Source organism: Notothenia rossii, assembly GCF_949606895.1.
Source record: "Notothenia rossii genome assembly, chromosome: 9".
In the NCBI taxonomy this organism is placed as follows: domain Eukaryota; kingdom Metazoa; phylum Chordata; class Actinopteri; order Perciformes; family Nototheniidae; genus Notothenia; species Notothenia rossii.
Genome location: NC_136907.1, coordinates 50,307,138 through 50,319,976, shown reverse-complemented (window position 1 = coordinate 50,319,976; position 12,839 = coordinate 50,307,138). Strand labels below are relative to the sequence as shown.

At 42.7% G+C, this 12,839-nt stretch overlaps 1 long non-coding RNA gene across 1 annotated transcript; it reads right to left on the bottom strand.

Moving 5' to 3' along the window:
- Positions 1-8,522: 8,522 nt before the first annotated feature.
- Positions 8,523-12,471, bottom strand: LOC307020593. The gene is made up of 2 exons (XR_013802944.1): positions 11,267-12,471; positions 8,523-8,734 (listed from the first exon to the last, which is right to left on the bottom strand). It is a non-coding gene; the product is annotated as an uncharacterized lncRNA (long non-coding RNA).
- Between the last annotated feature and the right edge of the window lie 368 nt (positions 12,472-12,839).

Genomic DNA, 12,839 nt, shown 5'->3' with positions numbered 1-12,839 from the left:
TAAATCATAAGGTGCCGGAACGCAAAGTACATATGACAGCTCAGGGATGACGAGACGCGTACAGGTCCCGGAACGTATACAGAAAAGGTGCTGAAAACAACATGAAAATGTCCACTTGCAACGCTGTGGGACTTACAAGCCTCAATTTCAAATAGTATCAATGGTATAAATGTTATGACGATGATTTATAATTTTTTAGGCTAGTACGCACAACATAGGCAAATGCCCACTTCACCACAGGTGGGACTTCAGTATACAGCCAGCAATTAATTTCTCAACAGGTTTAACGTGTAAAAAAAATATTTATTAGGCCTGTTCAAAGATTGGCACGGCGGCCTATTAATAGACAGTATGTTTGCTCACCATATTTAGTTGTTTAAAACACCCCACATCACGAGCATGTCCGGATTGTCCTCTATCTCTTTTTTTCTGCTTTTCCTGCTTGTGTCTGTGGCAGTTCTGTGTCCTTTGGCCACCCAGGACCTCACGTACGGGACTGGATTGAATTTAGCCAGGGGGGGTCCAACAAGATTTAGGAAGAGTAAAGATGACATGGTGGATGTGAGCAAAGAGCTACGGTTGGGAGTGCACATCAAGTTCATTTGAGAAAATCCGCGCTCACATTCAGCACTTGCAATGGGAATGCTGTTGACAGCAACAAGTAACTCCATCAGCTCATCGGGGGTGTCTTTACCATCTGAGTCTCTGTACGTTCTGTAGGCCCGTATGACTGCGCGCGGGTTGGCAATGTTGAAGCGCTGACACAGTGACTCGACCTCAGTCTCTCCATACAGCGCACCTGCGTCCTCGGGCCAGTATTGTGCGTAAAGCACCTTCAACTCCTCAATGAACTTGTTATATCCAGTTTTATCTGGCATCCGGCCTCCTTGAGATAACATACGGTCCTCCAAGTTCTTGGCCACAGTTAGAAAAAACTGCTTGGGGTCGAGTGATCTGTCGCTTGATTTTCCTCCATTCAGCGTGATGCCATGGAAAGAGTTTTCCTCAATTCCCCTTTGGCTCAGTTCAGTGTAGCGACCTGGCCGATCCGACATGGCCTCAAGTACCCTGATTTCCCGACAAATTGACTTGTGTGCTGAAATGATGGTAATGTCTCGTTTTTGAAGCTCGACTGAGAGCTCAGATAATTCTTGCAATGCATCGCACATTATGCCTAAATTGTTCACAAACGCATGCGAAGATAAGCGCATAGCAAGCCCACTGTATGTTTCTTTGTGACACTGTTACGGGAGGGATCTTCTGATGCAGTTTTGAAATGCTTGTAAAGTGCTGGGTAGTTCTTCCACACTGCTTCAACGGTTCTAAAACTTGATGCCACCCATCTAGTGTCTAAAATACGACCTATTTTGCATAGCTGGACATCCAAGCTCTCAGCTGACTCTCTCAGCTCCATTCGATTTTTGTTAGATGTGCTATACAGTGCATATATCTTGTCCATCAATATTTTAAAGTGATTTATAGCACCCATCTCTTTCACTACGTCTGCGACTGCAAGCTCAAGCCTGTGGGCTGAGCAGTGCCACACAGTAATGTTGGGGAACATGGCCTGGAGCCGACTCGCCACTCCGCTTTTACGCCCCTAACATAACCAAAGCACCATCACAAGTTACTCCAATGAGGGTCTTAGAGAGAAAATCCTGTGTCAAATGCAGGCGCTCCAGAGCAGACAACAGTTTGTGGACAATACCTTGAGCAGTTAGATCATCTAGCTCTACGAGTTCAGTAAAAATGTTTGTAGGCTTGTCCATATCGGGCAACTGAGCCCTAAGGTATATTATCAAGCAGCTCTTTTTGCTTAAACTGGTTGACTCATCCAGCATTACACTGATTTTGGGAGTGCACTGTACTATTTTTTCAAACAGTTTTCTTTTCATTTCTTCAGAAATATGTTTCTGTATGTTTACACATGCAACATTGGAATGTAAAATTCTCCCCATATCGAGTCCATTTAATTCTTGGCAATCAATCTCCTGTTCGAAGCCATATGCGGGACGGTGGCGTTTAGCCTCCTTGTACGCCGTGCGAAATACGCGAGCTGTAGTGGCCATCTGTTCAGACTAACTATTAATTATAGACTGTCCTAAAGTGTCCACTTTTGCCTTTTCAAGAATGCTTGCTGCTGCTAGGTGAGCCTTGGTACGGGCATGTTCAAATACTTTTTTTCTGAGTGCGCGTTGCTGTTTTATAATATCTGAAGCAGATGAGGTTACTGTGCATAAAACCCACTCTTTTGCAAGTTTCATCCCCGACGTCTTCTCTGCCCCCAAAGTCCCCACCGCCTTACACGTTGTGCAACCCAAACCTGATTTTCCCCTAGAAAGCCAGGGATAGTAAGTCTGCTTCACTTTTAGCTGAGCTTCTGTCCAAACAGTTGTGCATCCCATCCCTGACCTGTCGCTGGACGTCCCACACTCTTCTACGCTCAATGCGCTCTCCTCTCCTACTGAATCTTCCTGCTGTAAGCCAGCTGATGTCGTGGTTCCGCTCGCCTCTTGCTCCGGCTGTTGTACCGGGCTAGTTGATGCCAGGGTACCCATCCGTTGCTGTTGGTGGTCCACCTGGCTGACGGTAGCTGGCTCCTGTTCCGGCTGGCGGTGAACCTGACCCGCTGCTGCCATGGTGCCAGCCTCCTGCCCGGGCTTGGCTAGCTGTCGGTTAGCTAGCTGGCTAGCTGTTGCGGCGCTAACCTCCTCCTGGTTTTGACCATCAACATGACCGCTGCAGCTGCCCTCGTCGCTGCTTGTGGAGGCTTTTCTGACTCGTTTTGAAGTGTCTATTACCTCTTCCTTCTTTTTGAAGAAAGACAGTAAATGTAACTGTCTTTTTGACATGCTTGCATTGAATCACCGTTTCTTCCTCTCTGCGACGTGCTCCTCATGTGGCGAATTTCAAAAGTGAAAGACGTTTGTCCGTTGGTCCAGCTTTTCAGTGCGTGAACACAGATCTCCGACTCTTTCAAATCTTAATCTTAATAAACGACATGAAATTCTTGGGATTTTTTCTGTAAATTAATATTTGCATATTTTATTTCATTTTAACCATTTTTAATTTATATTTTTTGTGAGAGGTACTGGATCTGCCCAAATAGGTGCCGGAACACAGAGTGGCCAAAATGAAGAGGTGCCGGATCCTGTTCCGGCAGGATCCGGCTCAAATTAACCACTGGTTGCGCTGCTTTCAGCCTCAGAACGAGATTTGGAGGGCTGGCTTTTATGTTAGAGCTTTTATCCAATCATATTTCAGCCATAATGTGTTACCAGGGTCCAAGAAATCTGCCCTTAGGCCTTCAGAATCAACAGTGCGGTCGCCTGTAGCTTAAAGTGAACGGAAACAAAACTGTGGCGTTAACCAATCAGGTTTTGAGTTGGCGACAACGGGCCAGCTAGCAGGCGTGCGATGACGTTAGCACGTGCACGTCTTTTGATTGGATACGCACTATTGAGAGGCAGAGCTATGTAGAGCTAGCAAACTGAACTTGAATTTGAACGAGCTAATTTGTGTAGATTTCTACAAGCTGTTTTTTTTCAACCCACAATGGCTGAAGGAGGAGAAGAGATCGATTTGGTCGCAGATATAATTACAACGCCATTTTCAAGACAAACTTTTCAAGAAAAGCTAGACATCGTGAGAAGAGAAAGGCCAACCCCGACGCTAGCGAGCCTATCATAGCGGGGGAAAGGGTTTGTCCGCTACTTTCAAATCACTAACTACGAGCGGTACCCCTGGCTCAAAGCCTCCGAGAGGCACTGCAAATTGTACTGCTGGGAATGCCTGCTATTTGCAACTGATCGATTTGGTGTTTGCAGCCACACTGGATTTGCAAACTTGAGTTGTCTAACCAAGGCAGCAACGAGACACCAAAGCACGGCTGGGCACTTACAAGCAATGGTGCTTTTGAAAACCTTTGGGGACACCCGAGTGGATCTACAGCTCAACGAACAAGTGCGCCGGGAAACGGAGCTCCACAACGAAAGGTTTAACAAAAATAGGGAAATATTGAAAAGACTGATTGATTGTGTCCTGTTTTTGGGTAAACAGGAACTTTCATTTAGGGGACACGATGAAAGCGCCGAGTCCAGAAACAGAGGAAACTACGTGGAGCTTCTTTCTTTGCTTGCTGAGAACAACACAGACTTGCATTACCACCTGTCCACAAACAAAGTGTTTACTGAGACGTCAGGCAAAAATACAAAACGACCTGATTTATCCTATTGCTGAAGTGATGGGAGAAGAGATCAAAATGGAGATTAAAAAAGCACCCTTTGTCGCTGTTATGGTGGACGAGACGACAGACGTGGGTAATGTAGCACAGCTGGCACTTGTCCTGCGTTATGTGACGGACACAGGTGTCAAGGAGCGGTTGGTCTGATTTGAAGATGTTACAAGCGGCAAGCGAGCTGATGACATTGCCGCTCTTATTTTCCGTTTCATGGAGGAATATGAATGTAGTCTGGATAAAGTTGTGGCACAGTGTTATGATGGCGCAGCGGTCATGGCATCTGGACTAAACGGGGTGCAGGCTAAAGTTAAGGAGAGGGCACCTATGGCCTTATTCATTCACTGCTATGCACATCAACTAAATTTAGTACTGACTCAAGGGGCCTCAAAGCTTAAAGAATGCAAGGTCTTTTTTGCCAGCCTCAATGGCCTTGCAGCATTTTTCTCCAGATCCCCTAAGCGCACGTAACTGCTGGATGACATTTGCAAGCGTCGTCTTCCTAATGTTGCACCAACGCGGTGGCAATATACATCGAGATTGTTCAATGCAGTCTTTGAGAAGAGAGTTTCCCTAAAGGAGGTGTTTGACCACATACTGGAACATCATGAGGAGTATGATGGGGATACTATGCTTAGCGCTGATGGATTTAATGCACGTCTGGATGATTTTGAGTTTTGTTTTTTGCTTGAAACATTCAATGGGATTTTTAAGCATTCAGATGTGCTCTTTGGAATACTACAGAAACAAACATTGGATGTACAATTCTGTCTGACAAGGGTGAACGAGTTTTGTGACACAATTGAGCGAGAGAGGTACCAGTTTCGTCAGATCTACGAGGACACAGCGCGCATCTCAAGTGGTCCGAGCGCACGCAGAGGCCCACGTACAGCACAAGGACACCTTCGCGCATACTACCAACAACTCCACAGCAATATTCTGGACAACATTCTTTGCCAGATACGGAGTAGGTTTCAAGACCACGAAAAATTAATGTTTCTCTCCCTCCTGGACCCCCAGCACTTTCAGACCTACCGGAAAAAATTCCCGCAAACAGCCTTAGCCAAATTAACACAGAGTCACGGAACACTGTTCGATCTGTCCCGGCTAAAAACAGAACTGACTGTAATGTATGCCATGACTGATTTTGAAGGGAAAAGTCCCACTGATCTCCTTGATTTCCTTAAGCAGAAACATCTGAGTGAGAGCATGGGGCAGCTTTACACATTGGCATGTGTGGCAGTGACTATCCCTGTATCCACTGCTTCTGTCGAGCGGTCATTCTCGGCCTTAAAGCGAATTAAAACTTATGCCAGAAATTCTACTGGACAGACTCGGCTTTCATCATTAGCCTTCAGGTCTATAGAAAATGACTTATTGGTGGAACTGAAACGCACAGATAAACTGTACAACAGAGTCATTGAAGTCTTCTTGAGGAAAGAAAGGAGGATGGATTTTGTGTTCAAATAATCAGTTGTTTTGGTGAGTACAAAGCATTTTATTTTTTATTTTATTTTTATATATTTTTGTCATTTTATGTCGTTAATATTAAATCAATATTAACGAATTAATATATATGTAATTAAAATGACAAAAATATAAAAAATAAATGTTGGATGCTTCTGCAAGAGATATAGAGATGTGTGTTGCGCACTGGCTCAGCTGTGCAGTAAAAGTACTCAAGGAGACTTGTTGAATTGTTTTGGTTTAACCTTTATCAAAGTGGACATTCAGGGCTAGGAATACACTTTCACCACTGTCGCAAATATATCCTCATGAACAAATGCAAATTATTTGTTTGTTTTCTTTTATTTTCAGTGAATACTTTGTGTCTTTATCGTCACGTTTCTTAAATAAAACTGCTTTGGGTGCGACAATGCGCTGTTTAGTGAACAAACTTGTTAAAGCTCACATACTTTTGGTGGACTTAATAAAACTTTGTAGACTAATGCCTTAAAAGCCCCTTTTATTTTTAAGTTTTGACAGTATCCAAGCGATCTTAAAGCTGGTAGTTTAACAATCTTAATTGTAAATGCGGATATATTGATTATAAATGCTTCGGAAATATTAATATAACTCTGTTGTACTTGACTATGTTAAGGTGATGCAACGCATCTGGTTATACTGCGTTTCTGTCTAAATGTATAGTTTCTAGAGCCATGGCGTCATAATGATGGTATTAAGAGGTGGAATAATTCAGGTAGGACTGTGTAGGACATCACTGAAGGCCTAGGTGTGAAATGCACGGCCCGCCACTGGAATATAGTATTTATTTCTTTAAACCAATATTGTGGGATTTCAAGGGTAATTGAGGATATTATATAGGTCAATCTTGGTAGGACATTCATTTTTAACACATCCACCCTTCCCCACAGCGATAGGGGTAAAGAAGTCCATCTTCTAAAGGCATCTTTAATAGTTCTAAGTAAGCCTGGACCATTCATTTTGAAAATCTTGTTAATTGGTGATCTGATGTTTATGCCCAAGTATCTCAATGCATCAGCTTTCCAAACAAAAGGAGCAGAGCCTGTGATTAGAGTGAGTCTGACAGTTTAGTGGCATGGCTTCACTTTTACTCCAATTTATTTTATATCCTGAAAATAAGCTAAATTCTCAAATAACCTCTATCACCTTAGGTATAGAGTTTAGTGGGTCAACTAATGTTAAAAGGATATCATCGGCGTATAAGTTTATTTTGAACTGATGTCCGCACTTTGGGATACCCATAATTCCTGGATTTTCCCGGATTGCACATCCAAGGGCTCAAGAGCTAAAATGAATATTAGAGGGGATATTGGGCTAGGATTTTTGCAAACACTTTGTAATCATTGTTAAGAAGACGTAGGGGTCGGTAGTTGCTCATGTATTGATGATCTTTCCCAGGTTTCGGAAGTAGACATAATGTGGCAGTACGAATTGTTAGGGGCATTGATTGTTTTTCTATCATGTCATTATACAACATAACCAACAATGGCGACAACACTTCCAGAAAGCGTTTATAAAATGCAATACTGAAGCCATCGCACCCAGGGGTCTTGCCCGATGTAAGAGATTTTATGGCAGACGCTATTTCGTTTGGCGTGACAAGGTTCCAACTCGTGTTTTTGAGTAGCATTTAGTACAAGAAGTGTAACATTCTTAAAAAATGTATCCAGGCTATGGTCTTGTGCAGCTGTGAACTCAGTTTGATATAAATTGGAGTAAAATGTTTGGAATTCGCGGTTTATTATCTTGGGATCATTTATAATATTACCTCAAGATAGCTGGAATTGACAATTTACCCTCTAACTGTTTAAGCTGAAGAGCGAGCATCTTTCCTGCTTTATCACCACATTCAAAGCGTTTTTTACGGAGTCTGTAGAGGGAGAAAGCTGTCTCTTCATGTAATAATGTCTGCAGGTCAGATCTAACTGTGAGTAATGTTTTCCTAAGTAGTGGGTTTTTAGGATCATGCATATGCTGTTTCTCAATATTTTTAAGTTCTGATTGTAAATTATTTCTCTTTTTAATAGCTTTTCTGTGCTTAGCTGATGCATGGCTGATTATCAATCCTCTGCAGGTGGCCTTAAAGGCTTCCCGTACAGTTTGAATGGAAGACACAGTCTACATTTATTGATATATATTGTTTTATTTTGTTTTCAATAAGTGAGATGAATGTGTCATCTTTTAACAAAGAGTTGTTAAATCTCCATTGTTTAGGTCTGTTCTCACTAGCAAGTAGGAAAAAAGTGATAAACTGAGGGGCGTGGTCTGATAGGAATATACTATGTATGTCCGCATCCATTACATTTTTAATAACAGAGTGGGATATTAAGAGGTAGTCAATTCTCGAGTAGGATTTATGCACCTTAGAATAAAATGTATATTCACGAGAGAGAGGGTACAGTGTCCGCCACACATCAGCCATTGCCAGTGATTCTAACAGCTCATTGAAGGCACTTGATAGTGATCTGTCCATTGGAAGAGGATGGCCTGAGCGGTCTAGGGAAGCATCTTTTACTAGATTAAAATTTCCTCCCATCAAGATAAGGCTGTCAGTGTACTGGGCCAAAATGGTGATCACAGGGCACATAAAGGAAGCTTGTGCAGAGTTTGGAGCATAAATATTCACTAATGCTGGGATTACTTGACGGTTAAACTGGTCATATGATGATGAAACAGTCTCACCCAATTTCAGTAGCTCACTGAACATCTATCATTTCAGATCAGAGCACTTACCTTACGAGAAAGGTACCAGAACGAATAGAATGTATTGCCTGTAAATAAATACTCATACATCAAATGATTAGAAGCAGGACAATAATTTATAACACACAATGAACATTAACACACATTTTAAAACATTTTCAAAACACCCATTACTTCATATTTTTAAGCAGTTTCCTTCAACTGTTTATTTCCGCTTTTCACAAGGTCTTGTATTTTTTGTGAAATGTAGTAACTTCTCCCTCTCGGTCTTCTCCACGTTTTGTGAATTCAGCCATCCTATGAAGCACTCTTGAAAAGAGAAAGGAAAAACAGATTAACTTTTAGCTTTTTGTTATGATTACTTAAATATGTGCACTGTGAGATGAAAAAGAAAAATGTATCAAATATAGTTTTGAACATTCACTGTGATTGGGTCTATTATCCACGCAATACACCGTATTTAATTTTCATTCTTTCATTTCATTTTCTGTTCTTGTAAATAGCAGATTCTATTATATTACATGTATACACTTTTTGCACTACTTTTTATTTTGTATTTTTGTATTTTATATATGTTGCATTGTTGGAGGAGCTCAGGTCAGAAGAATTTCATTGACATTTCTACACTGTAGCTGCTGTGCATATGATGATAAAACCTTTGAATCTTGAATCCAACACTTTTTTCAGTGGAAAATCCTAAATTGTAGGATAGTTTGGCCATAATAATGCTTTATGATTACATTTCTAGTGACACGTGTATATTTTACTTTCAGAATCTACCTCCAGTGGATGTAGGATCCAGTGGCGGCGCTAGGGGGTGGCTACTTGGGCCCAAACGTTTTTTTAAAGACGTTTCGGGAATAATGTGCAGAACCGGAGTACACCAGAGAGGCAGCCGCTGCGGGACAGTAGCCTGCGTACTGCGTAGCCTTCCCTGCCCTGAAGAAGAAGTTATCTTTCCTAGTGCCTGATAAGTTTTAAGCTAATAGCCTATAAAGTTATGGAAGAAAATTATTTTCATCGAAGCAGGCGCCACAAGCTGCAGCAGCAGCAGCAGTATCAGCAGCTGACAACAATGTCATCACCAGCAGTGAAGGTGCAAGGTGCCGGTACTCAGTAAAATGCCGGCTCTCAGCCGCCGGCGGCACGTCATGACGGCCCGGACTGGCCATCGGGAGGACCGGGAGGTTTCCCGATGGCCTGGCCTGTTAAGTGGCCAGCTGGCCTGAGAATTTTTTTATACGTATGTATTGTGAACGCAACGCTGCGCAAATGTGGGTCCGACTCTGCCTCACAGAGGGTGACTGGCTGTCTACATGAAGCGGCCTGCCGACATGGCCACTTTCATACAGATCATACTAATGCTGCCCTCGATTAGGGTCTCTGTGTGTCATTCAAGCTTGGGAGGGTGTGTATTAGTGTATGTGTGGCGCGAGCGAGAAAGCACGCGCACTGGTTACGTGTATTGTTGTTAGCATCTGGTGCTAGCTAGCTGCGCTAACGGATATAAAGGAGCTGTTTCAACAACAAGGTGGAGGGAGAGTCCTCTGCTGTCAGACTGAGGGACTGATAACTACAGCTCAGGCGAGGTAAATTACTCTCTGAGTGTTTAGATAGTTAACTTAGTCTAAGTTATCTCAGTGGGTCTCAAACGGTTCGGTCACCATTTATGTAAACACAGATTTCCATTTGAGGGGGTAGTGGTTAGTAAAATATGCATGAATAATACAAATAAAATGTTAACTAGGAGCATGACTATCAGGTCCACTCCCCACTTATAAAAATAGCACTTTACCACTGCACCCCCTCTAATCTCAGATGCACCCTGACTCATTTTGTTTAAGTACAGTTACCCCCAGTTTACACCGGGTCCGTCTGCGCCGTGCTGCGCCGCGTTACGGCTGCGCCGTGGCGGTCGTATGAATCGCGGCCACTCTAGTCAATGGGTGCTATTCCACCACACGCGCCGCGTTACGGCTCAGACGCGTCCCAGAAGACGCGGCGCAGCGCGGCGCAGACGGACCCGGTGGAAACTGGGGGTTAGCCTTTCTAAAACATACAGTAAAGAGACAAACCCACCAGCATTATAGGATATACTATGACTTTGAGCCAAATACTTGTTTTTTGGCTGTATAAATAAATTGACTTGAAACGGTTGCTGATTTAGAGTACTGGCACCTTTTTCATTCCAATTCAAGCACTGGAAATAAGTAAACGACTGTATTTGAGTGAGTTAAGGAATTAGTTTGCTTCATTAAAGGGTGTTAACGAATAAGTGTTCTCCAGTGCCTTTTGTCCGCTTTAAGGTATTATTAATGTAGGGTTAATGTTGCTCTCTAAGTGCACCACATTGATGCTTTTAACTTCAATATTTAAAAAAAAATCTCCCCCCCCCCCAACAACTCCTGGGCTAAGCCCCGGATCTCCTACAATCCTAAATCTGCCACAAAAAAAAAAAAAAAAATAGCGGTATGCAACGTGTGTGAAGCAGAAATCCTGCAGCTCCACCACAGCTCCACCACAGCTGTGACTGACCGGTGAGTGGAGCAACACACACACTAACCCCCTGATCCCACCGGAATCGTCTGCGCTGCGCTGCGGCTGCGCCGCGCTGCGACCTCCTCCTGCGTCATAACCCACCAGGCGCGTTTCAAAACGTTGCGGAAGCGGAGCGTCGTGTGTGCAATAAATAATAAATAAGTAATAAATAAGATCTTACTTTCTTGTGAAATGCAAGTTTACTGAAAAGTTTTTTTAATGACTTTCACAACATGTTAAACGATTGAATGGCTCTGTACTGTACATACAAGTATTCATTAACTTTAGAACATTAATATTTACCTTCCACTCCAATAACTCCACCGACTAAACACCAGGCCTTGTCCTTTCTGACGTTGTCTTTGTAGTATTGATGGGTTATGTCATACAAAATAGTGTGTTTTTCCACTTCGATGATGAAACGCTCTTCGTCCATTTTGGGTGTCGTGTTGTGAAAGGAGGTCTGCAAACGGGTTTATTTGGGGGATGGGCCTGGGCTGGATGAACGTTCCACTTCCTGCCTGCGCTGTCAAAAATAGGATTCATCCTATATTTTAGAAATTCCTTGCGGCGAGGAACTTCTGGGACGCTTCGAGCCGCGGCGCAGCGGGTCTGGTGGAATAGCACCCATTGACTAGAGTGGCCGCGATCGCTAAAAACGCCGCAGCCGCAGCGCAGTTTAGCGCAGACGCTTCCGGTGGGATCAGGGGGTAAGAGTTAGACCTAACACACTTAGCTATTTTATCTACCTCTGGAACAAGCTAAACTAGTTATACATATATTTATTCTTCACTGTCGGGTCACTCATTACTGGATAAGTGAGCTGCATGAGACGATACTGACAGGCTGTCAGGAGAGAGAGAGCGGGGGAGAGAGGAAAAGAGAGCGCTTCCGCTCATTTCTCCCGTGTTATTATGCAAAGTTAATGTCCACTTGAATCCCAATCTCAATCTTATCTCAATCTTTATTTATTTATATCACATTTAAAACAACCTTCAGTTGACCAAAGTGCTGTACAGGCAATAACTACAATATTAAATAACACAATGGGAGTTCAATAATAAAACAATAATTAAAAACATGATAAAAAGCACAATAACTAGAAACAGATAAAAAAAACACATATAAAAATGTAATGTTCAACTAGTATTAATAATGTACTTCATAATGTACTAGTATGAATAATCACTTAATTTGAATGTAATAATTATGTTGGTTGTTGTTTGTGGAAGCGCCAGTGAATGAGCCCCATTAACTGAGTTTTAAACATCACTTTAAAGGGACATATCATGCTATATTTGAACAATATATTGTAGGGCCATACCTATATAAAGTATATAAATATAGTTTTTTTTTCAAAATACCAAACAGATCATGCATTTTAGCCATGCCTCATTTCGCTCTATTTGCTCTTTCCAGCCCTTTTTTTGCAGGGGGCTGATTCTGTGACGTAGCTTTAATGCAAATGAGCTGCAGCTGACCACGCCCCCCTGCAGGAGAGCGTGCTTTGAGATCAGCTGCTGGGCTGTCAGAAGAGGGGGAGAAAAAGAGATCTCCGTCCTCCGTGTTTTATTCTTATATGATTATATAGAGTCATTATTCATTTGTTTTAAAGCTCAATAAATAACAAAGAAGACCTTTGACCGGCACTTTTCTAATTTTGTCCAGAAGATTTCAACTTTAACGGACATGTTGACCGGAGAAAAAAAGTCTAACTGAAACTCTGCCGCACGGTCCCCTCGTTCCTTGGAAGAGGCGGAAAGGTGGGTGTTTGTCATCTGCTGGTGGACTAACCGGAGAGAATTACAGTGCTTGCCTCGACGGGGAGGGATTGCATTGAATTACAGGAGCAGACGCTTGCCTCGGGGAGCGAGAA